The sequence below is a fragment of the Lissotriton vulgaris genome, chromosome 8, assembly GCF_964263255.1.
Source record: "Lissotriton vulgaris chromosome 8, aLisVul1.2, whole genome shotgun sequence".
NCBI lineage: Eukaryota > Metazoa > Chordata > Amphibia > Caudata > Salamandridae > Lissotriton > Lissotriton vulgaris.
In genome coordinates this window covers 630,514,204-630,537,896 of record NC_141696.1, presented here as the reverse complement: position 1 = coordinate 630,537,896, position 23,693 = coordinate 630,514,204, and positions in this window count along the sequence as shown.

Genomic DNA, 23,693 nt, shown 5'->3' with positions numbered 1-23,693 from the left:
TCACAGCCACTCACAGTCCCATTCCCTCATGCACCCACTCACAGATGAACTCAGACACATACTCCCTTTCACTGACACAGTCAGACACTCATGCCTCCACTTAAAGAATCATTCATACTCTCTCACTCACTCACAGATCTACTCAGAGTCTCATGCACTGACTCACAGACCCTCTCAGAGACTCACACACTCACTCACAGACCCCCTCAGACACTCATATACCTACCTATAGTCCCACCCATACTCTATCACACCCACTTATAAACCTACTCAGGCACGCATACACCCACTGAGACACTCATGCACTCACTCAGACAATGAGGGTCTCATTATGATGGCGATGGGACACATGTCCGATCGCCATCGTATCGAAATGGAGACAGCCCGACATGTAGTCAATGGCTTGTAGGCGGTCAGACAATGCCATTTTTCTATTGCAGCCTGTGTGTAGTCCGGAAAAGTGATGCAGCACCAGCCTCACTAGAGACAGGCATGTTTTAATATCCATGCACCCTGTGTCAGGCACCATGTGGTTGGCACAGGGTACATGGATGTTTAGGGGACACCACATGTGCCCAGCCGGGCCACATAGCAGAGGCCCACGGGTGATGAGGACCATGCTGGGGGCCCCCAAAGTCACTTTCTGAGTGCCACTTCATGGTGTTCGGACCCCCCAGGAAAAAGCTGTCGGAAACTGACTTACTAATCCCTACAGCAGTGCCTCCGCAGGCACCTCCTCCATTGTATTGATTAGACTCCAACCGCTGCCCAAAGGGCTCCTTGAGCCTGCTGCAGGTGGCCGTCTTTCCCTCTGCCCGATGCACTCCGACTGCCGGTATCCAAATCCAGCAGTTGGACCGCTGCCTCAGATGTCGGACAGACCGCCACCTACGGTCTGTTGGTGACGATCCACCGAATGTCATAATTAGGCCATCAGTGTCAAAGGTTAGTGGTTAGAACTAGAAAATATAATTCTAGAAAACCTTACAAATTCACTTAAAAAAACAAAGGATAAATGGATGTTATAGTTAGGAAATAGAATTTTAAAAACCATAGAAATTCACTGAAAAAAACAAAGGTTACAGTAACCTTATAGTTAGGAAATAGAATTTAAAAAACCTTAGAAATGTACTGAAATAAATAAAGGTTGCAGGGACGATATAGTTCAGATTTCACTTGACCAAAGCCAGTGAAATTCAGCAGTTATAGTTACCTGAGCTAACTATAACTTACACCCCACAATGCACTGCTTATGACCTCACTTATTGCATCACTCATGATATGGTCAGTGACATCACTAATGACATCTCAAATGACATCACTAATGACAGCTGATGACATCATGCAGTGATTGTGTCTAAAAGTTTTTTGTGTTAACGCCTATATACTAAGGTGCCACAAAAGTTACATTTATATACTTTGTGTATACTAATGAGTGATTCCTTCTTTTAACATAGTTTATGTGAGTGACTGTGTGTTTTCATGTGTGAGTGGGTATCTGAGTGGCTCTACAGGTGTGTGAGTGTCTGTATGGGAGTATAAGAGGGTATAGAGTAGCTCTGTGGGTGCACTATTGACTGTGTGAGTGGCTGTATTGGTGAGTGAGTGAGTGTGTCAGTATTGTATGGGCATGCAAGTGAATGACTGTGTGAGTGACTGTATGGATGGGTGAAAAGGTGTGTCAGTGACTATATGGGTGAGTGAGTGGGTATCTGAATGCCTGTATGAGTGAGTGAATGGGTATGTAAGTGGCTGTATGGGTGAGTTATTGGCTTTTTAAGTGAGTTAGTTGGTGTGTGAGTGGCTGTATGGAAAAGTGAGTGTCAGTGGGATTGGCTGTTTGAGTCGTTGTATGGATGTGTGAAGGGGTACGTAAGTGGTTGTGTGGTGTAAGAGTGGTTATATGAGTGAGTGAGTAGCTCTGTTGAGAGGCTGTATGGGTGAGTGAGTGGGTATGTGAGTGGCTATATAGGTAAATAACTGGGCTTGTATGTAGCTGTATGGGTGAGTGAATGGCTGTCTGGGTGACTGACTGGTTTTATAATCAGGCTCTATGAGTGAGTGAGTGAGTGTGTGAGTGGCTCTATGGATATGTGAGTGGTTGTGTAAGTACTTGTATGGGTATGTGAATGGGTATGAAACCTATTTGGCCATTCTCTTCAGTTTAATTCCTATATTTGGCAGTTACTGCACACAGAACATTCTAGGCATGACAAAAGACAGAGCACCCTGACCATCCCTGGGGTAGATAAAAATAAGCCAGCTGTCCAAAAGTAAATAATATTCCCTTGTATCCCATTATCAATATTACCAATGGGGAAGACATAGCCCTACCGTATTCCGTGCTAGGAGGGATTAAGTTAATGTTTTCATGGCAGGTGCTGTTGCCCAGAAACAGGCGATTTATGTTGTAGGTACTGCCTACTTGTAATGACAGTTTTATGATCATGCCATTTCTGACACATAAAGGGCCCAATATCTCTTGTTATATTTTCAAATAGTCTAATGTTGGATTCCCATATTTTGTGTCTATAGTAACATTTGCAAACCCTAGCCGATTATCTCTGTCATAATAAACAATTATTTGTAGTTCCTCCTCAGCTCTTCAGTAACCTGATTTACCTGATGCTTTCGTATGCATTAATGTCTAAGACAAGGAGGAATTGCAAACTGCCTCATATAACATTTCATACAGGAGAACACAACCCACAGCTTTAGTTAGTGGAGCCACCCCATATGTCATATCATCATGTGTGCTGGTGAGCAGATGTATGTGAACATAACATTCTTAATTCTGATACATTCATCACTGACGCATATTTTATAATAATGGTACATAGATATTTTCTTCATATATGGTGTAGGAAGGTGGCTACCTGACTATGGTTACCCCAGATTTTTTGCCTTGTGTTTAGCTGGTTTTCGACTTAGTTGGCCTGGTTCCCTGCTAATCAGGGCCCCAGGCTATCTGCTCTCTCTGTAAAATGGATTCCATGTACCCTAGGTAAATACCTAGATTGGCTTGGGTCACTTTATCAGCCCCCGTACAGAGCACTATAGGTGCCCAGGGCATAGGTGCATCCAAGGCCTACCAGGGGCTGCAGCATATCTTTTGCCACCCCTGGCGGACTATCTAAAATTGACACAACTGGCTGATCACTCAGCTGGGGCAAGGTGGTGTAATCACCCCTTGCTTAGATATAGTATGCCTATATCTAAACCTATCTGGACACATATATACCTATCAGTCACTCCTATGGCAGGCCTTGACAATCCTGGAGGCAGAGTGCTTGGTTTTATGTGAGATGGTGCTCTAGCATGAGCTGAGCCTGTCTGCAGCTGTCGGGACCAATTCCCTAAGCTGTTCCGGGATAATGCCATACCATATACTCTTAAGTGCATTATAATCCTCGCGGTTATATGTCAACTTTGGTTTGGCTTTATCAAAACATGTCGTGTAAGGTGTCATACAATTTGGAATACTACCCCCTCGCCAGTTCTGGTGACGGGGGTAGCATTCCACCCCTCTAGAGGGAGACGACATGTTACTTTGCTAAAACGCGGTTGATTTTAAAAGAGCCTCAGATCCACAAAATGGATGCTTCTGCCACAGACACGAGTCTGACCTCCTGCTGCTGACCGAACTCAGCCAAGGAGGCCTGGACAAAGGCTTTCCTGTCACAGGGAGGTGTCACACCACCCCAGACAGGAGATAGTGGATTGTAGCAGGGAGGTTTGAAAGAAACCAGACACTGCCTGGGGAGCACAAGGCTTCCCCTTGCATAATCCGGTCAAACCGGTTCTGAGGCACACCAGCCCCAGTCCCAGCATGGCCTGGACAAAGGGAAAGGGGTGTATCCACCCCCTTCCTGGGTCCCACCCATAGGAGGGGACCTAGCAGGTAATCCAGCCCCCTAGATTGGTATAAGAATGGGAGCAGTGCCAACGCACTCAGATTATCCTTATGAAATATTTGAAACAAAACTCTGGACCCTTGAACACCCTACTCGACGTAGAAGACTGAAGAATCTCCCTTGTGGTCAAGGAGTGACCACTCTGTGTAAACAGGCACCATCCAGCACCTCGACGTCTGCTTTGTTGCAGTTCCCGCTGGAACTCGAGCAACAGAGATCGACAAGATCAAGCTTGCCTGCCTTCTAATAGCCCGATCCACAGTCCCTGCAGAGCTGAGACCCGTGGAGGTGACCAGAAGCGTGGGGTCCGCCATCTTGAAAAGACCACAAGACGCTGACCGTGCAGCCCACGAGTGACCCTCGAAACTGTACAACGAGGTTTGAGAAGCCCCAGCCCTGAACCACTTTTGCACCGAAGCTCACCCCTCTACACTCATCGAGTGCTGCGTGGGGCCCTTCTGCTTCTTTTGGCTCAACGCGTTGGCCCAGTCACTTGCCCGCTGGCTTGTGGCCCCTGTGCCAACGAAACTTGAAATCCAGCTTATGATTCTGGTTGCTCCAGACTTGCACCCGCTCCTCTGAAAAGGAGCACCCGCTCTGACCCTCCTGGTCCGAGTGAGAAGCAATCTTCCAGTCCTGCGTGGATTGCTCTTGCCAAGTGTTGTTTGCTCCGATCTTAAAGCCGACAGCGCCGACGGTGAGAACCTTTGTGGGACAGCTTGCGACCCGCTCCTGGACGTCGCAGATGCCCTAGAGCCCACGTGGCAGTGGAGAGAAGCTCCTCAACAACCACCTGATTGCGCCCGACATTGCCTGGTTCCGTCCTGGTTCCACCCTGGTCACTGCTGACGCCTACACCGCCCTTTCTGCTGATCAGGGAGCTTTGCTGCACATTCCCTGCAACGTACCTGCTGCTGCTATCACCCTCGCCGCCGCCTCTGAACCTCGCGGTACCCGCTGCGCGGGTCCCGCATCGCCCGTCTTGCTGGGCGCTGTGTTGAGGAAGAGGAGCTTTGCCTGGGACCTTGGCCACACCGCTGGGCAGGAGGAGAATATTCAAGCAGGGCTGCGAGCGCCAGGTGAGGGACAGGGACTCCATTTCCCAGGAGTCCCTCTGCTGACATCACCTGCACCTGGACGCTCTCCCTGGTTGCCCCGCCCCCGACCACCAAGCTAAAGGTGCCGCCTGCCTTGGACAATTTGGGAGACGCCTACACCGCCCTTTCTGCTGATCAGGGAGCTTTGCTGCACATTCCCTGCAACATACCTTCTGCTGCTATCACCCTCGCCGCCGCCTCTGAACCTCGCGGTACCCGCTGCGCGGGTCCCGCATCGCCCGTCTTGCTGGGCGCTGTGTTGAGGAAGAGGAGCTTTGCCTGGGACCTTGGCCACACCGCTGGGCAGGAGGAGAATATTCAAGCAGGGCTGCGAGCGCCAGGTGAGGGACAGGGACTCCATTTCCCAGGAGTCCCTGTGCTGACATCACCTGCACCTGGACGCTCTCCCTGGTTGCCCCGCCCCCAACCATCTCATCCCCTTATTAGGGATAGTTGATCCCCGCTGCGCGGGAGCGCGCGGGAGCGTCCCGGGAGAAGTCCGGGACAAGGGCGGGCCCTCTAAGGCCCTCAGAGGCCTGAAAAGCCTGGCCTGGGCCACCACCCCTGCCCGATTCTTCCTTGCCTAAGTGACTATTGGACATAGAAACCGTAAGTCGGCTAAACATCCATTCACAAGACACTGGGTTGTCAGCTGTTATTAACTGTTAAGCATTAAATGCAGGGGCTTGTCATTTAACTGTCTTTAATACAAAGGTAATTTGAAATTAATATTGGGAGTGTCATGAATTGTCGGGAGACCAGAAGTATGGCTATGGCGGGAGCGAAAAAGTTAACTGGGACTCTGGATGACTTTATTGTTCGCACCCACGCATTGATCGACGAGGGGATAATACTAATGGACAGGAGGGTGTCGCAAGACCTGGCTATGGCCAAGAGATCCTCTCTAGGCCTAATTGCTCAGGCTTGTACACCTAACCCCGAGTCTCGTCCCAACACCCTTGCAATGGTACATAACCCTGGGGACACTGGTGATTTTGATGTCTTAAACTCACAACAGGACCTGGAAGCCACCCCCAACCTTAACTTTATAACAGAGAGTGGCCCAGATAGAACCGAGTCAGACAATCCACTCCGGGCAAGTGACATAAATCAAAGGGGTTTTTTTTAAGAAGGGGCAATCCCTAAACAAAAGGCAAATAAACCCGCTACCCTCAAGGGGAAGAAAGCACAAACTGCCCACAACCGAAATAACTCCACCTTAGACCCGCCAATTGTGAATAATAATTCGGCAGTCTGTGTAATCGATACCGGGGGGGTACACTCGACAAATATCGGTCTGCCTTTAAGTCTCCCAGATGACACCATTCTTGATAAAAGTCTGGAGGAAATCCTTGAACTCAGTGGAGAAGCCACTAACTCAGTTAAACATAGTCAGGATGGGAGCGGGTCAAGCATGTTTAATAATAACAACATTCTGAACATATTAAAATCCCTACTCGAACCCATAGAGGTTAGATTGCGCTGTCTAGAAACCATCCTGAAGAACATCCACAAGGATATAAGTGCCCCTAGCCTTATCTTGAATTCTAAGATATCCCACACCGCCAACACAGCCAATAAGTCATCATTGGCCGGTAAAAGTGCCACCGTGGTTAATAACAATGTTTCTAAGAACATTAGTAATACTCCCAATTTGGGAGGCACTAAAGCCAAGGCCACCGAATCAAAACAACCCGAGAAGTCAATCAAACCTAAACCAACTCCCCACGTTAAACCAAACGATCCTACTCCGCCGACCCCAAACCCTGACCCGACACTTAGAGTTAAGGCAACGGCCCGTAGAAATATCCATCTTCCCCCAGATGCTTACCCCTACGTAGTGATTCTTACTGGAGTCACTGAAATTTCATCTTCTGAAATAGAATCCCATCAGGCTTTAAAAAATAAAGTGTGCCACTGGCTCTCCAAAAATCATCCCTTACCGCCAAATATGCCAAGTAACATCCTAATGGTGGAGAGAACCCCATGGGTGGGAGGGAATAGAAAAAACTTACAAGGGGATTGCGTGGTGGTCACTTTTGAGAACACACAGGTGGTAGAATTTATATGTAGAGGGTCCCCTAGATATCAAGCAAGCACTGTCACCGCTAGGCCCCTCTCTTATTTCTACTTACCTGGGAACCAATCAGATAATAGATGGAGTTGGTTAAGGGGCCCACATGAGCAAAAAGCAACCCAGAGGTTTAACCCCCCATGGGAGGTACACCCTACGGGCTGGGATGAAGGTGGTGATGAGGGCTGGAACCAGGTCAGGAGAAGAAGAGGAAGACCGTTTCAAGGGGGGTTTGCGGCAGGGCCCTATAACAGTCACCCATCCTTTCACCATCAGCCTGTTCATGGATATGACAACCTTTTTAATTTCCGGATTGCTAATCGTTATGATTGTCTGTCAACCCTGGACTGGGTCGACTGACAAAGACAGGTCTCACCAGTTACACAGAGGCCCAACAACAACTCCACCACCTCTTTGCAAATGGAAAAGAGCATTCTGGACGGGCAGATGTTAAACCCAATTCCCATTCATGGCAAGGGTGCGGAAGGTGGGGCACTACTGAAAACAAAAATAGATGGGGCTTGCGGTGGCCGGGACATCACTATGGCAACATGGAGCATCGCGGGTCTCAAAAACAAAGTGGATGATCCGATTTGGCGGGACTTAATAGGATCTATGGACCTAATAGCTATGCAGGGGACCTGGGACACCGAAAATTTATTGACTGTGGATGGGTTTACCACCTTTTTTTTACCAGCTGTTGGGTCAACGAGGGGGCGAGCTAGAGGGGGATTGGTAACCCTAATTTCTGCCAAAATCCCTGGGACACACACGCAAATAGCTACTGGCTGCCCTTATTGTCTTGCTGTTTTAATTTCTCATAGGAGTTACCACAATGTCTTGGCTATACATTTTTATAACTCATTTGATAGGGACAGTCCAGTTAGTAATTTGATGATGTTAAGTGCTTTTCTGGTTGAATTTAAAGAGTCTGCAGAGCATGACTGTACCATCCTGTTGATGGGAGACTTTAATATTCACGGTTGTCAGGACAAATGCCCCCCCAATGTGTTATTTGGTACCCCGGATGAAGAAAACACCCACTTTGAGCATTCAGAGCAGGGTATCTTCTTGGAAATAATGTTGGCTGAAAATGGGTTTATCTTGCCTAAGGGGTGCGAGGGGGATATCCCTACCTTCATAGGTCATGGTAGTGGTTCCGTGATTGATTATATATTCCTCAGCAGCACTAATGGAGTCCAAATTAGCAGCTATTCAGTTCTAAGGTCCCATTTTAGTGATCATAACCCTGTGGTTTTAAAAGTAAAGAACATATTTGTTATTAAGGATAGCTGCGCAAACTTGGTAGATAAACATGATATGCGGTTGACAGATCAAGCTCGCAGAATCAAATGGTGCAAGCTAATCCCAGAAGAGTTTTTTGTAACCTCTGTCTTAGCAGCAGGGATGAGTTAATGTTGTGTATGGATGATCGGGCTGGGGATGGTGAAGTAATGGAGGCGTATAAAAAGGTCTGCCTCGACATTCTCTTCAACCTGACTCGTCAGGGTAAATGTAGAACACAAGGGAAGGAAGGCTGGTTCGACAAAAATTGTTCAGCGGCCAACCGTAAACTTAAGGTTGCACTTAAGTCCGACCCAGTAGACAGACAGCTTGTGGCTATCCTCAGGAAAGAATACAAGACCACAATTGAAAGAAGGCGGCGTGAAATTAGAGAGGACGCCTGGGCTGATCTGACCTCTATAGATGTTTTAAAAAGTAGCGCTAAGTTTTGGGCGGTGGTAAATCAACCTTACTTCTCGGATTCCAGAAATAATGAATTGGACTGTGGAATCCAAGAAGAGCGATGGCATATGCACTTTAGTTCTGTTTATGAAGAAGAGACCCTGACGGCAGATGGTATGACCGCCTTCCCCAATCGCCTTATACCCTAATTGTGAATGAGGAGGAGGTGGCAGTAGCCATCGGCATGATGACCAGCAATAAAGCCCCTGGTCCAGATGGCGTTCCCTCTGATCTTTTTAAAGTTGATATTTTATTTTGGTCCAAAGTTTTAGCCAATGTTTTTAATAGAGTTTCTAAGACAGGCATACCTGAGTCATGGACACAGTCGGTCATTGTACTCATTTATAAAAAAGGGGACCGGGGGGATCCTGGCAATTATCGAACCATATCCCTTATTGATTCTGCAGTCAAGGTTTTAGGGAGAGTGGTTTTAGGTAAATTGACTACTTGGTTAGAGGAGACTAATACACTTTCCCCTCTACAGTACGGATTTCGAAAGGGGCGCAGTACTATTGACCAAAGTCTAAACTTACAGCTGCTTATAGGGAAGTACACCCTAGCTAAGCAAGGGTCATTGTTTATCGCTTTTATGGATCTGTCCTCAGCATTCGACCGAGTGAACAGATCCAAATTGTGGGGTCAGCTCCTTAACATCGGAATAGACCCTAACATAGTATATTTCCTAGCAGACCTCCATAGGGACCTCACAGCGACGGTCCGTTACGATAGAAAGGGGAACTGCACGGAAAAAATTAGTATTATTAATGGTGTGAGACAGGGGTGCATTCTTGCTCCCCTGCTTTTTACATTATATATCAATGACTTAGGTAAAGCTTTGGGTGTAGTTTGTAAGGATATCCCGAAGGCAGGGAAGTATTTACTGCCAGCCCTACTGTATGCGGATGACGCTGCCCTCCTAGCTAGAACTGCAGTAGGACTCCAATGCCTGCTGAACTCTTTTTATGTTTTTATGGATAATCTTGATTTAAGCGTTAACTTTGGCAAGTCCCATGTTATGGTAGTAGGTCACAAAGCAAAGTCCCAAAAAAATGTGATGTCATTATTCTGTAATAATTTACAAAAGGGGGTGGTGATGAACAGAGTGTCTGAGTTAAACAGACCACTCTTACCCAGTCCAAAGATCAGGGCTTGATCCATCACCGTTATTTATCTCACTGCCCCATCCCAGCTCAGAATCTGGCTATATGCAAATCAGTCTGTCCCTGGCCCAGTGCATCATGGGAACAGGGCAGACTAAACTACCAAGCCAATTCTTCACCAGAAAGGAGACAAGCTACCGGGGACCGGTTTCTGGCATTTCAGCCTTCTTCGGCCCGGCTTGCTTGAATCCTGATGGAGCAGTGAGAAAGGGACTCATGTCTGAGTATACCCTGCCACACCTATATTGGCCAAAAACGATTTACAAAAGGGGGTGGTGATGAACAGAGTGTCTGAGTTAAACAGACCACTCTTACCCAGTCCAAAGATCAGGGCTTGATCCATCACCGTTATTTATCTCACTGCCCCATCCCAGCTCAGAATCTGGCTATATGCAAATCAGTCTGTCCCTGGCCCAGTGCATCATGGGAACAGGGCAGACTAAACTACCAAGCCAATTCTTCACCAGAAAGGAGACAAGCTACCGGGGACCGGTTTCTGGCATTTCAGCCTTCTTCGGCCCGGCTTGCTTGAATCCTGATGGAGCAGTGAGAAAGGGACTCATGTCTGAGTATACCCTGCCACACCTATAGTGGCCAAAAACGATTTACAAAAGGGGGTGGTGATGAACAGAGTGTCTGAGTTAAACAGACCACTCTTACCCAGTCCAAAGATCAGGGTTTGATCCATCACCGTTATTTATCTCACTGCCCCATCCCAGCTCAGAATCTGGCTATATGCAAATCAGTCTGTCCCTGGCCCAGTGCATCATGGGAACAGGGCAGACTAAACTACCAAGCCAATTCTTCACCAGAAAGGAGACAAGCTACCGGGGACCGGTTTCTGGCATTTCAGCCTTCTTCGGCCCGGCTTGCTTGAATCCTGATGGAGCAGTGAGAAAGGGACTCATGTCTGAGTATACCCTGCCACACCTATAGTGGCCAAAAACGATTTACAAAAGGGGGTGGTGATGAACAGAGTGTCTGAGTTAAACAGACCACTCTTACCCAGTCCAAAGATCAGGGCTTGATCCATCACCGTTATTTATCTCACTGCCCCATCCCAGCTCAGAATCTGGCTATATGCAAATCAGTCTGTCCCTGGCCCAGTGCATCATGGGAACAGGGCAGACTAAACTACCAAGCCAATTCTTCACCAGAAAGGTCCCCGGTAGCTTGTTTCCTTCCCAGTGTAAGAATTGGCTTTTGTAGTTTGGTTTGCCCTGTTCCCATCATGCACTGGGACAGGAACAGACTAATTTGCATACAGCCAGGTTCTGAAACTGGGATGGTGCAGTGAGCTAAAAAACGGTGTTGGATCTAGCCCTGATCTCTTGACTGGGTGAGAGTATTCTGTTTAATTCAGAGACTCTGTCCCTCACCACCCCTTGTTGTGAATATTTTTGTCCACCCTAAGCGTGGAAGGGTATACTCAGATGTGAGTCCCTTGCTCATTGCACCATCAGGATTCAAGCAAGCCGGGCCGAAGACGGCTGAAATGCCAGAAACCGGTCCCCGGTAGCTTGTTTCCTTCCCAGTGTAAGAATTGGCTTTTGTAGTTTGGTTTGCCCTGTTCCCATCATGCACTGGGACAGGAACAGACTAATTTGCATACAGCCAGGTTCTGAAACTGGGATGGTGCAGTGAGCTAAAAAACGGTGTTGGATCTAGCCCTGATCTCTTGACTGGGTGAGAGTATTCTGTTTAATTCAGAGACTCTGTCCCTCACCACCCCTTGTTGTAAATATTTTTGTCCACCCTAAGCGTGGAAGGGTATACTCAGATGTGAGTCCCTTGCTCATTGCACCATCAGGATTCAAGCAAGCCGGGCAGAAGACGGCTGAAATGCCAGAAACCGGTCCCCGGTAGCTTGTTTCCTTCCCAGTGTAAGAATTGGCTTTTGTAGTTTGGTTTGCCCTGTTCCCATCATGCACTGGGACAGGAACAGACTAATTTGCATACAGCCAGGTTCTGAAACTGGGATGGTGCAGTGAGCTAAAAAACAGTGTTGGATCTAGCCCTGATCTCTTGACTGGGTGAGAGTATTCTGTTTAATTCAGAGACTCTGTCCCTCACCACCCCTTGTTGTAAATATTATTCTGTAATAGACACAAGTTGTCACGAGTTTCCAGATTTCCCTATTTGGGGGTGGTTTTTGATGAAGGCTCCACGTGGCATCCCCAAATGGTGGAGAAAAAAACATTCTTGGCACGCTCGATCTCGGCGGTGCTGAGCTTCTCCCGTAAATTAGGGGTGAAGCCCATCGAGGCAGTACTAAAAGTATATGCTGCCAAATGTACCGCCATCGCCATGTACGGGGCCGATCTGTGGGGCTTTAGGCCAGTCACATCGCTTCAGGTTACAGAGGACAATTTTTTAAAAACACTTCTTTCCCTCCCAAGATCCACTGCAAGCTACATAGTCCACCAGGAATGTGGCGTGGGTTACCTGGAGGATAAAATTGCCATGGCCCCCCCTATTAAAATGGCTGGCAGTCTGGCTAAACCCAGAGCTTGATGTAAACCATGAAATTCTAAAAGATTGTTTATTGCTGGATCACTGGGAAAAGATCCCCTGGTTGAAGTATGTGCGACAAATGTGTGAAAAGCTGGGACGGCCCGAATTGTTCGATAAACCTTTAAGCTTGGTGAAAGGGGATTTGAAATGGGTCAAGAATACTTTTTTGCTGAACAGAGGAATGGACAGAGAGGGCAGGGAGCTGCTAAAATCCTCTGTTAGGACCCACCAGCTGATTGTTTCACTCGGCCCCGAACCGGAACTGTACCTTAAAGTTGTGAACAATGCCAATCATAGGTACTTGCTAACGAGGTTCCGACTGAACAAAATTCATCTTTTAATTTCTGGCCGCCCTGTCTGGACCAGGAGCATGGACTTAGATATATGTAATTGCGATGGCTGCTCACTCATGGACACTGCTCATTTTTTGTTCTTTTGTGATCACTTTAAGGGTATTAGATTAAAATGTATTATACCACTGTTAAAAGGAAAAGGTTTTAGGCAAGTGAAGCCAGCTTTGTTGTACCTACAACTTTTTACAGAAATATGGGTCATTTACAACGTGGCAAAATTCTTAACTATAGCAGTGAGACTGGGCAAAAAGATCGCTTGGTCTTAGTGGACTTTCCACAAATATCTACTACTGTATGAATCCCCTAATCAGGTTATCAATGTTTATGCTGTTGTTTTTAAATTCTTGCCACCATGTACTGCATATCTTAGGGGGCATCCCCTGTTTTGTATTTAAGTTGTATTTTATTACCTAATATGTAGCCTGGTGACTTGTGGACCTTTTTAATGCTTGTACACTTTTATGGTTTTTGTGATTTAAACCGAATAAAGTATCTTTTGAACTTGAACTTGAACTTGAGTGACCCAGACTCTGTCCCCTCTGCTTTCAGGTACTCTACAACTCTGATCCACCCTTGGATCACACCAGACACTTCTCCTTCACATAGCCTGCAGCATCTTCAGCTTCAAGCACCAACAACCTGCGTGACGAAACCCGACACAACTTCGACCCTATCCACCCGCTTCCTGTGGGTGAGGTAACTCAACAACGCCGGTGTTCCCACACTGGTACACACCTCTAGTGTATGTGTCTTAAATTTCGTCCTTCTAGGTTAAGCGGAAGTCTCCTTAAACAGTAACTTTATAACTTTTACGCACCATTGACTTTGCATTGGTGCATGCGTGTGCTTTAAGCGCTGCACCCGAATCCCGCTGGCTTTTCCCGACTTCAGCATTGCTTGTCCCGACTGCTCCCAGCGATTCCCTAGGCCCTAGGCCTAACCACTGTTCGATTGGTATCTCTTATACCACTTTCTTAATATATGATTTGAGTGGCCACCCGCCCTCATCCATAATTGTGCAACTTTCATATGTTATACTGTGCTTTTGTTTAACGCTTGTGCCCCTTTGCTCATAAAGAGTACTGGGGATTATTCTAGTAAATAAATACATATATTTTTATAATATATACTTGTGTGGTGTCCTTTCATTTGGTATTAAAGTATTGTAATTGGTAAAACAGCTCGCTTAACACGACCTCTAGAGTTAAGCCTTTAACTCCTTCGACGCTCATGACGAGCTCAGCTCGTCATGATGTACACCTCCATACACTCATGACGAGCTGAGCTCGTCATGAACAATGGAAGAACCAAAAGGTCAGCACAGGAGGAAAATAACACTAGCATCGATGGTGTTAAGGCTGCTTAGTCCATGCTACCACTAGGATAGCTTGTCTAATAAGGTTGACTTACAACCAGACACCGTGAGGGATTGTTTGGACTGATACAAGGTGGTTCCAGAATTGGAATCATCATATATCAGGCCAACTTCTCACATATGGGCTGCATATACTGGCTGCATTCTGGACCAATGTTTTGCTGGATTTATAGTTGCAGGCACATTCATTAATATGAATCAGTCATTTAAAGATCCTTGCTTTCCTTCCACTTCCGGGATCCTGATGTGTTCTTTGAAAACAATAAGCAGCACAGCCTCAATTATGGCAGACACCAAAGTACATAACACTGCCACCGATGTTGCGGGTAAGTAGGCTTTTTTGGCCTTAGATGATAACCTGTTTCCGTGAACAATGGAGCAGGAAGTTCTTGCTTAGAGTTGACTCTCTTTTGTTGGTACTCTGTTGGGTTTGTTTTCTTGGTGTCGGAGAATTGTACCAAGGAAGCCATCCCTTGGTGCATTGTCAAGTGCTGTTTCTGTTGTCAGGAGGACTGGAAATGGCTCCTTCCAGCACGACTGAAGACAGTGATGCCCGGTGTGTGCTTTCACAAGTACCCAGTCTCCCAGCTGCAAAGAATGTCTTGGTGTTACTAGCAGATATAGGAGGACTACTTGATGATGAAGAGTACGTAATATTTCTGTTAGCTTTTAGCAATAACGTAATACCAAATCATCAGTCACTGGTAAGGGAGCAATAGTTATGTGGCATGGAATGTGCATTTACCTCCAAAATTGTATTTAATACGGACTTTGTTTAGTCAACCGATCAGGGGTATTCCTCAATGCCAACAGGGCACGCTGCAGCACATCAAACCAAGACAGTTCAGTGGATGCACATATTTTTCCAATTTGTCCTTTCAATACCCCATTCTTGTGTTCCACAGCACCTGCTGCGGGTGGTGTGATACAATAGAGCTCCTGCATCCCCCCAACTCCTTGCAGAGGCCCTGCACGACCTTAGAAACAAAGGCTGGTTCATTGTGTGAACTAAGAAGTTTAGGCGATCCCTAAACATAGAATCCCTTTCTTCAGGAGGCATTTAACCACTATCAATGCATTACAGTACTTGGTTGGATAGGTCTCAATCCATTTGCTGCTAAACATGCATATAATAACTAAAAGATACATGCATTTATTGATTGGTGGTAGTTCAATTAAATCTATCTATAAACTCTCAGAAGAGATCCTGGTGGAGATGAAAAGTAGCCGTGCTGTAGGTGTACTTTTACCTAAATTCTTTTGTGAACGGACAGTATCACTTTTGCACATTCTCGCCTGCTTACTGGCGAAAGTTGGGATAATACTAACGCTAAGAATTCAGCCTTACCATGCTTTCATGGCCAACGTGTGAGCGTCCATGGAATGAACATGTCATGGAGGGGAACAAAGGGCTTGATTCACAAAAGTAATCTGAGACAAAGTCCTAAACCTACTTCTTTTGGTATTCACAGAATGTATTTAGTAGTAGTAAAGTTAGGATATCTAACTTAACTACTACTACACTGAGACAAAATCCTAACTTTATGACTTTTGGTGTTCACAAAAGGCATTTAGTAGTAGTAAAGTTAGGAATACTAACTTTACTACTTCTAAATTCCTTTTGTGAATACCGAAAGTCGTAAAGTTAGGATTTTGTCTGTTTAATAGTAATAAAGTTAGGAATCCTAACTTTACTACTACTAAATGCCTCTGTGAATACCAAAAGTAGTAAGTCTAGGAATTTGTCTCAGATTAGTTCTTTGAATAGGCCCCAGAGTCATTGGCAAACATATTTTTCCATTCGGACCTACCCATATCCCCTCCTCTGTCTGCACACAGCCACTATAGGCCAGTGATAGCAATTCAGTAAATAGTAGATGATGACCTTAAAGAGCACCAGGTTACCCACCCAGTCATATGTACCCCTAGACATTCTTACAGATAGCACCAAACATAGACACAAGTAGTGAATCAGAGTGAACGAAGTAAAAGTGAGACCAGCCCCCATATGGTGTGAAGAAAACGCAATTCAAGAACAAGAATTGTCAATGTAAATGGGTTGTTTTCTGTCTAATGAAAAGTTGTTCACAAGCTTGAATAATACACAAATCACGTAGCACAAAGGTAGCAGAAGTCAGTGCTAATTTCCAACAGATGAGGCGCTTTGCTGCACGTTATTGGTACCTTTTCTTTGGGGGTGACGGGGGATTCAGACTTTCTGCCTCCCCTGTAGCTGTTATTTCTATTAGGCAAACTTGCACTGCTGTTGTCCATGCGGTACCGCTGTTGAGCTTTAACAAAGCTTGCAGGGTAGCTTTTCTTAGTTCAAAATCTAAAACCACTAGTACAATCAAGAAGCGAAGTGTAGGGAGCATGGGAAAGTAGGTGCAGGACACAAAGTTGAAACGTTTAAATTCAAGACCTCTCAAGCACTGAAGGTGCCACTACATCCCTCTGGAACACATCCAAAGCGGATTTAGGAACTGTTCTCACTCCAATGCTCTTCGGAATACCTGTAAGCTCGTCTGACAGGCACTTGCATAGGCATGCATTCCCGGAAATCTGATGTTACTCTACTGTACAACTGCACTAACTTTTTTATAGACTTATTACATAAAGGCACGTATGCACATTGCTTGCTGTATCTTTTACCAGTTATTGTAAAGTGCATATAACCGAAGTTGCTGGGGCACCATATAAAATTGTTAAACAACTAAATTAACAAGCACTGGCGTTGCTAATAGGTCTCGCAGTAGGAAAGTTGGAGCTATTACAATTGCAAATAACAATGCCTTTTATTTTTGTTTTCATTTTAAAAACATAAAGGGCTTTGTCATTTACAAAACCAATAGCTCCAACTTGCCTACTGCGAGACCTATTGTGCACTGCACAGTATGGGTGAAAGTGGCACTGCGTGGGTGTGAGTGGCTTTGAATGAGTGGCGTTGCGTGGGTGAGTGGCGTCGCATGTGTGAGTGTTGTTGCGTGGGTGAGTGGCGTTGCGTGGGTGAGTGTTGTTGCGTGGGTGAGTGGCGTTGCGTGGGTGAGTGGCGTTGCGTGGGTGAGTGGCGTTGCGTGGGTGAGTGGCGTTGCGTGGGTGAGTGGCGTTGTGTGTGTGAGTGGCGTTGTGTGTGTGAGTGGCGTTGTGTGTGTGAGTGGCGTTGTGTGTGTGAGTGGCGTTGGGTGTGTGAGTGGCGTTGGGTGTGTGATTGGCGTTGTGTGAGTGGCGTTGTGTGTGTGAGTGGCGTTGTGTGTGTGAGTGGCGTGTGTGTGAGTTGCGTTGTGTGTGTGAGTGGCATTGCATGGGTGAGTGTGGCGTTGCGTGTGTGAGAGTGGGCTTGCGTGGGTGTGAGTGGCGTTGTGTGTCTGAAAGTGGTGCTGTGTGGGTAAAAGTGGCACCGCGTGGGTGTGAGTGGATTTGCGTGAGTGGCGTTGCGTGGATGAGGGGCGTTGCGTGGATGAGTGGCGTTGCGTGGGTGAGTGGCGTTGCGTGGGTGAGTGGCGTTGCGTGGGTGAGTGGCGTTGCGTGGGTGAGTGGCACTGCGTGGGTGAGTGGCGTCGCATGTGTGAGTGTTGTTGCGTGGGTGAGTGGCGTTGCGTGGGTGAGTGTTGTTGCGTGGGTGAGTGGCGTTGCGTGGGTGAGTGGCGTTGCGTGGGTGAGTGGCGTTGCGTGGGTGAGTGGCATTGTGTGTGTGAGTGGCGTTGTGTGTGTGAGTGGCGTTGTGTGTGTGAGTGGCGTTGTGTGTGTGAGTGGCGTTGGGTGTGTGAGTGGCGTTGGGTGTGTGAGTGGCGTTGTGTGAGTGGCGTTGTGTGTGTGAGTGGCGTTGTGTGTGTGAGTGGCGTGTGTGTGAGTTGCGTTGCGTGTGTGAGTGGCATTGCATGGGTGAGTGTGGCGTTGCGTGTGTGAGAGTGGGCTTGCGTGGGTGTGAGTGGCGTTGTGTGTCTGAAAGTGGTGCTGTGTGGGTAAAAGTGGCACTGCGTGGGTGTGAGTGGATTTGCGTGAGTGGCGTTGCGTGGATGAGTGGCGTTGCGTGGATGAGTGGCGTTGCGTGGGTGAGTGGTGTTGCGTGGGTGAGTGGTGTTGCGTGGATGAGTGGCAGTGCGTGGATGAGTGGCGGTGCGTGGATGAGTGGCGGTGCGTGGATGAGTGGTGTTGCTTGGGTGAGTGGCGTTGCTTGGGTGAGTGTGGCATTGCTTGGGTGAGTGTGGCATTGCATGGGTGATAGTGGGCTTGCGTGTGTGTGAGTGGTGTTGCGTGTCTGAAAGTGGTGCTGTGTGGGTGAAAGTGGCACTGCGTGGGTGTGAGTGGCTTTGCGTGAGTGAGTGAGTGGCGTTGCGTGGGTGAGTGAGTGGCGTTGCGTGGGTGAGTGGCGTTGCATGTGTGAGTGGCGTTGCGTGGATGAGTGGCGTTGCATGTGTGAGTGGCGTTGCATGTGTGAGTGGCGTTGCATGTGTGAGTGGCGTTGCATGTGTGAGTGGCGTTGCGTGGATGAGTGGCGTTGCGTGGGTGAGTGGCGTTGCGTGGGTGAGTGGCGTTGCGTGGGTGAGTGGCGTTGCGTGGGTGAGTGGCGGTGCGTGGGTGAGTGGCGGTGCGTGGGTGAGTGGCGTTGCGTGGATGAGTGGCGTTGCGTGGATGAGTGGCGTTGCTTGGATGAGTGGTGTTGCGTGTGTGAGTGGTTTTGCTTGGGTGAGTGGCGTTGCTTGGGTGAGTGTGGCATTGCATGGGTGATAGTGGGCTTGTGTGTGTGTGAGTGGTGTTGCGTGGGTGAGTGGTGTTGCGTGACAACTGCAATAATCTGATCTTCTATGTTTAAAAGCTTCTATATGTTAAAGACGCTTAAAAAAATAAAAACGTTTTTCTTTGTCATAGTGTTTGTTGTTGTTTACGCGCCAACCATTTTCAGGGCTCGGCTCGTGCATGGTCACATTGACTCCTCAAACTCTCGGCTCGCCGCTTAATTTTGGGCTCGCACATATCCAATTCTAACTACAACCCCCAATTCAAACGTGGGCAGAGCAACGCGACACTTAAAGCAAGCCCACGGAATGGGACAGCGCTCCTCAGCAGTTGATTACAGAACACATCCCCCGCCCTCATGTGTCTGCTTTAGGCATAGGCGAGGGACAAGGATAGGTTATGCGAGAGCGAGGGAGAGAAACGGAAATATTAGGTGTGTTTACGTGAGAGAGAACCAGAGGTCGGGAGATGGGAGACAATTTAAGAAGGGGCGAATAGAATATGAGTAGGAGAAAGAGGGGCAAAGTGAAACATAACAGGTGAGGAGAGAATGGCATGGGAGAGAATGAGGAAGCAAGCAACGGAGGCATAAGCATAACGAGGGAGAGCGGGAGAGAAAGGTGAAGAATATAAAGTGTTACAAAAAAGTGGAGACAAATTAAAGGGGCAAAGAGAGCGAGATAGAGGAGCGGGAGAATGAGTTAGATAGAGACAGAAGAAACAGAGAAGAAGATGGCGCTAAAGAAAAGGATTCAGTGAGAAAACGGGGGGGGACGAGCAGTACGATACAAACAAAACACGAGAGAAAGATCTAACACAGAGTCAGACAGAATGATCGACAGTACAACAAAAATATACAACAAGACGGAGGGGAAGGCAGAGAAGGCCAGCTAGCTCAGTGGCAGACAGTTTATCAACCACGGAATGGTGAAAGGCCGGACTTGAAAGCATGTGGTGAAATGGAAGTAAACCAGACGGCAAGGCTGTGATTGCGTGGAGAGAGAGGGGAGGTGCTGGTGTGGGAGGAGGGAGGAGTGCTGCTAGGGCAAGGCTGTGATTGCGTGGAGAGAGAGGGGAGGTGCTGGTGTGGGAGGGGGGAGGAGTGCTGCTAGGGCAAGGCTGTGATGGGCGCTAAAGAAAAGGATTCAGTGAGAAAACGGGGGGGGGAGGGACGAGCAGTACGATACAAACAAAACACGAGAGAAAGATATAACACGGAGTCAGACAGAATGATCGACAGTACAACAAAAATATACAACAAGACGGAGGGGAAGGCAGAGAAGGCCAGCTAGCTCAGTGGCAGACAGTTTATCAACCACGGAATGGTGAAAGGCCGGACTTGAAAGCATGTGGTGAAATGGAAGTAAACCAGACGGCGAGGCTGTGATTGCGTGGAGATAGAGGGGAGGTGCTGGTGTGGGAGGGGGGGAGGAGTACTGCTAGGGCAAGGCTGTGATTGCGTGGAGAGAGAGGGGAGGTGCTGGTGTGGGAGGGGGGAGGAGTGCTGCTAGGACAAGGCTGTGATTGCGTGGAGAGAGAGGGGAGGTGCTGGTGTGGGAGGGGGGAGAAGTGCTGCTAGGGCAAGGCTGTGATTGCGTGGAGAGAGAGGGGAGGTGCTGGTATGGGAGAGGGGAGGTGCTGGTGTGTGAGGAGTGCTGCTAGGGAAAGGCTGTGATTGCGTGGATAGAGAGGGGAGGTGCTGTGTGGGAGGGGGGAGTTGCTGGTGTGGGAGGAGTGCTGCTAGGGGAGGAGAAGCCCTGGCCGTGAATGCTCGTGCATGTTTGCTCACGTGATTCACGTGAACTGAAAGAAAACCGCGGCTGAAAGCCCTTAGTTTGAAGAGAAAATAGCCGACTTGAATTCTCCCCATTTCCCATTCCTGCGGAATGGTAAAGGCGAGACCTAAAAAACAAGCACTGGCGTTGCCAATAGGTCTCGCAGTAGGAAAGTTGGAGCTATTGGTTTTGTAAATGACAAAGCCCTTTATATTTTTAAAATGAAAACAAAAATAAAAGGCATTGTTATTTGCAATTGTAATAGCTCAAACTCTCGTGAATGCGAGACCTATTGCATTGCAAATGCTTGTTTGTTTTTTGTTTTAATGCCTGCCGAGATGTCACATTGTGCAATTTTTCTATGTTGTTAATTATCCCCGAGCTGTCAGCTGGGCGCTTGTACAATAGATGAAAAGTATCTACTTTGACTTTCCATGCATTTTGCAAATTCTGCTGCCATTACAGGTAGAAACACTTTGGGCTTTAGAATAGTCCTAATTTTCATTTATCTCTCGCACTGTGAAATCCTATCACACTGAGAGACACTCCGATGCCAAATTAATTATTTTCCTGGTATGTGCAGTTGACTGTTGTACCAAACATATTTGAAATATGCTTTATTTTGTAAACTGGTGGCAGATCTCTCGCTGATGAAGGAACTTCACAGCACGATTAATGCATTCTTAAATAATAAACTGAAGGGAGAGATTTGCGTACCTGTGAAAGTCTGTATGTAGTTGAATTTGCACAAACTCTCACAGCTTCCATAGGCGAAAAGAGCCTACTCTTCTGATGTGCTCTTTCTTGGCAAGCGTCATCCCTCATTAAAGTGAACATATTGTATTTGCAACAAAGCCCCCATTGATATTATTTTACCAGGGAACTAATTTGTGCATCAGAATATTCTGTTCCTTGATAAGCCACACATTTTTCGAACATTAGATAACTATTTCCATAGTGGTAGCAATGCATTTCTACCGGGTTCTGGCGCACATGAAGCCTTGCATTCTACGTCCATCCTCCGCAGAGTGTGCTGGGGGAGGGGGCCCAAACAGAGACCATTGTTTCACAAGTGTTTCTCATTTCATAATGTTAATATTAACACGTGGGTTTTCCACAGGCTCCGGGTTGTTTATTGCGCATTTGCGGTGGTGCTATGGCACGTGACCAGCAGGGAACTCTGACTATCAAGATTTTTAAAGTCCTCACACATATGCACTCGTGATAAACGGGTGATATTTAAAATAAATAACGTAACTATTCAGCTGAGCACAGCGGGTGACAGATTACCACAATTCTGTGGTTTTAGGACAAAGGAGAGTCGCGCCATTTTTTGTAAATAATCCCCCATGAGTTTTAGGCTAAAAAATCCTGAATTTAAACAAAATTCATGAGTACTACATCACCTGGCTTTCCCAAATAGAGGCGTGGGCATGGTTATGTTAAGTAAACAATCACTCAAACATGGTGTCAAAAAAGCAAATGCCGGTAGGATTGAAAACGGCTGAGTATCCAATACTCTGCATTGGGATAAAGGTTGCACACATAGGTGTGCATTCTAGTCGGAAGGTGGGTAGTTCTCATTGCTTATCCAGTGCGTCTAATCTAGAGCCTGACAGGGCATGCCACTGGCAGAGCGGTGGGATGAGAAACATCATCAGACTGTATCAGAAGGCAGGCATGAAGCAGTCTGCTGACAGTGGAGTAAGTTCACCATCGTAAGACTGCTTCCTCGAGTATTCTTTCGCAGCACTGGGCCTTTACACGGAAGAGATTTTCCATTTAAGCAAAAGCCTCTCTGGGTGGTCACAAAGAGCCGAAATGGAAATATTTCTCTTAATGCCATAGGTCGGAGGCTCTCCAGGCTGATGTGACTGGCAGCTGTATCTTGTTATGAATAGTTTCTCAGAAATTACTCATGGTACAAGTGGAATGTTTGACTCATCATGCAAACTGGAATGTGATGATTCTCACATCTGTCTCAAAGTGTTTTCAAGAAATGTAATTTAAGCTCAAGAAACTGAAAGCCTTTGGGGGTGTGGGTAGGGGGTGAGGGCTGGTGTGGGAGAGCCTTTGAAAACCAGCGCCAAACACGACAGGCAGCACACGCTCGCCCCTTCCTACAGTCCATCGATTTTTCCGGGATCCATTCTCGCCTCTGTTCCTAAACACATCCTCTTGTCAGCGGGGTGCAGTAAAACTCTTATTTTTTGAAGGGGGAAAACATGGAGTGTCCAGAAGCCCCCAAAGTGAGGCATATCGCCATGCAATGCCGATATTTAAAAAATAATCTTCCAATCGCATGCAATTGTGCAAAATATCAAGAGGAATATTGATGCTCCCCCTCAACTTTACAGAAAGGTTAATGCTCGTAAAATGCATGAAACGAACCCACCACCAAGCAGAAAAAGAACCGAGGGCCCCTTTTCCCATTAAAACAGATATGCTTACAAGGAGAAACCCCGGTTATTATGCATAAAAACTGCAAGGACGCGGGTTGGCGAGATTGTGTCAAGAACGGGGAAAAAATATACATTACTGCAAAGCACACGCTAATTAGGCAGGAATTCGTGTATCTGCCGTGCGCCTCTTACCTCCGACCCTGTACATGTTGGCAGCCATGTCTGCTGTGCTGGGACATTTGTGGCACTGCCCCCCGGGCCTCCTTCCTCCTGCTCCAGGCTCCCTGTTTCTCTACTGCCCTCTCCGTTTCCCCTTTTCGTCGTTTTTTTCGCCTCCAGGTTACACAAAACAAGGTGGTGGGGGAGGGGGGTGAGCACTCCGGGTCTTTTGCTTTTGTGTTAAAAAAAATATGGTCGGTCGATAGCGAGGAGGAGGAGAAATGCATTTAAAGGGGCTGTTCCGAATGCAGGGTACTTGTTTTTGGAGGAAGATGAAGACGAGCAGGAAGAAACAGCAGGGAAAATGTGGACAGAGGTGGGAGACTA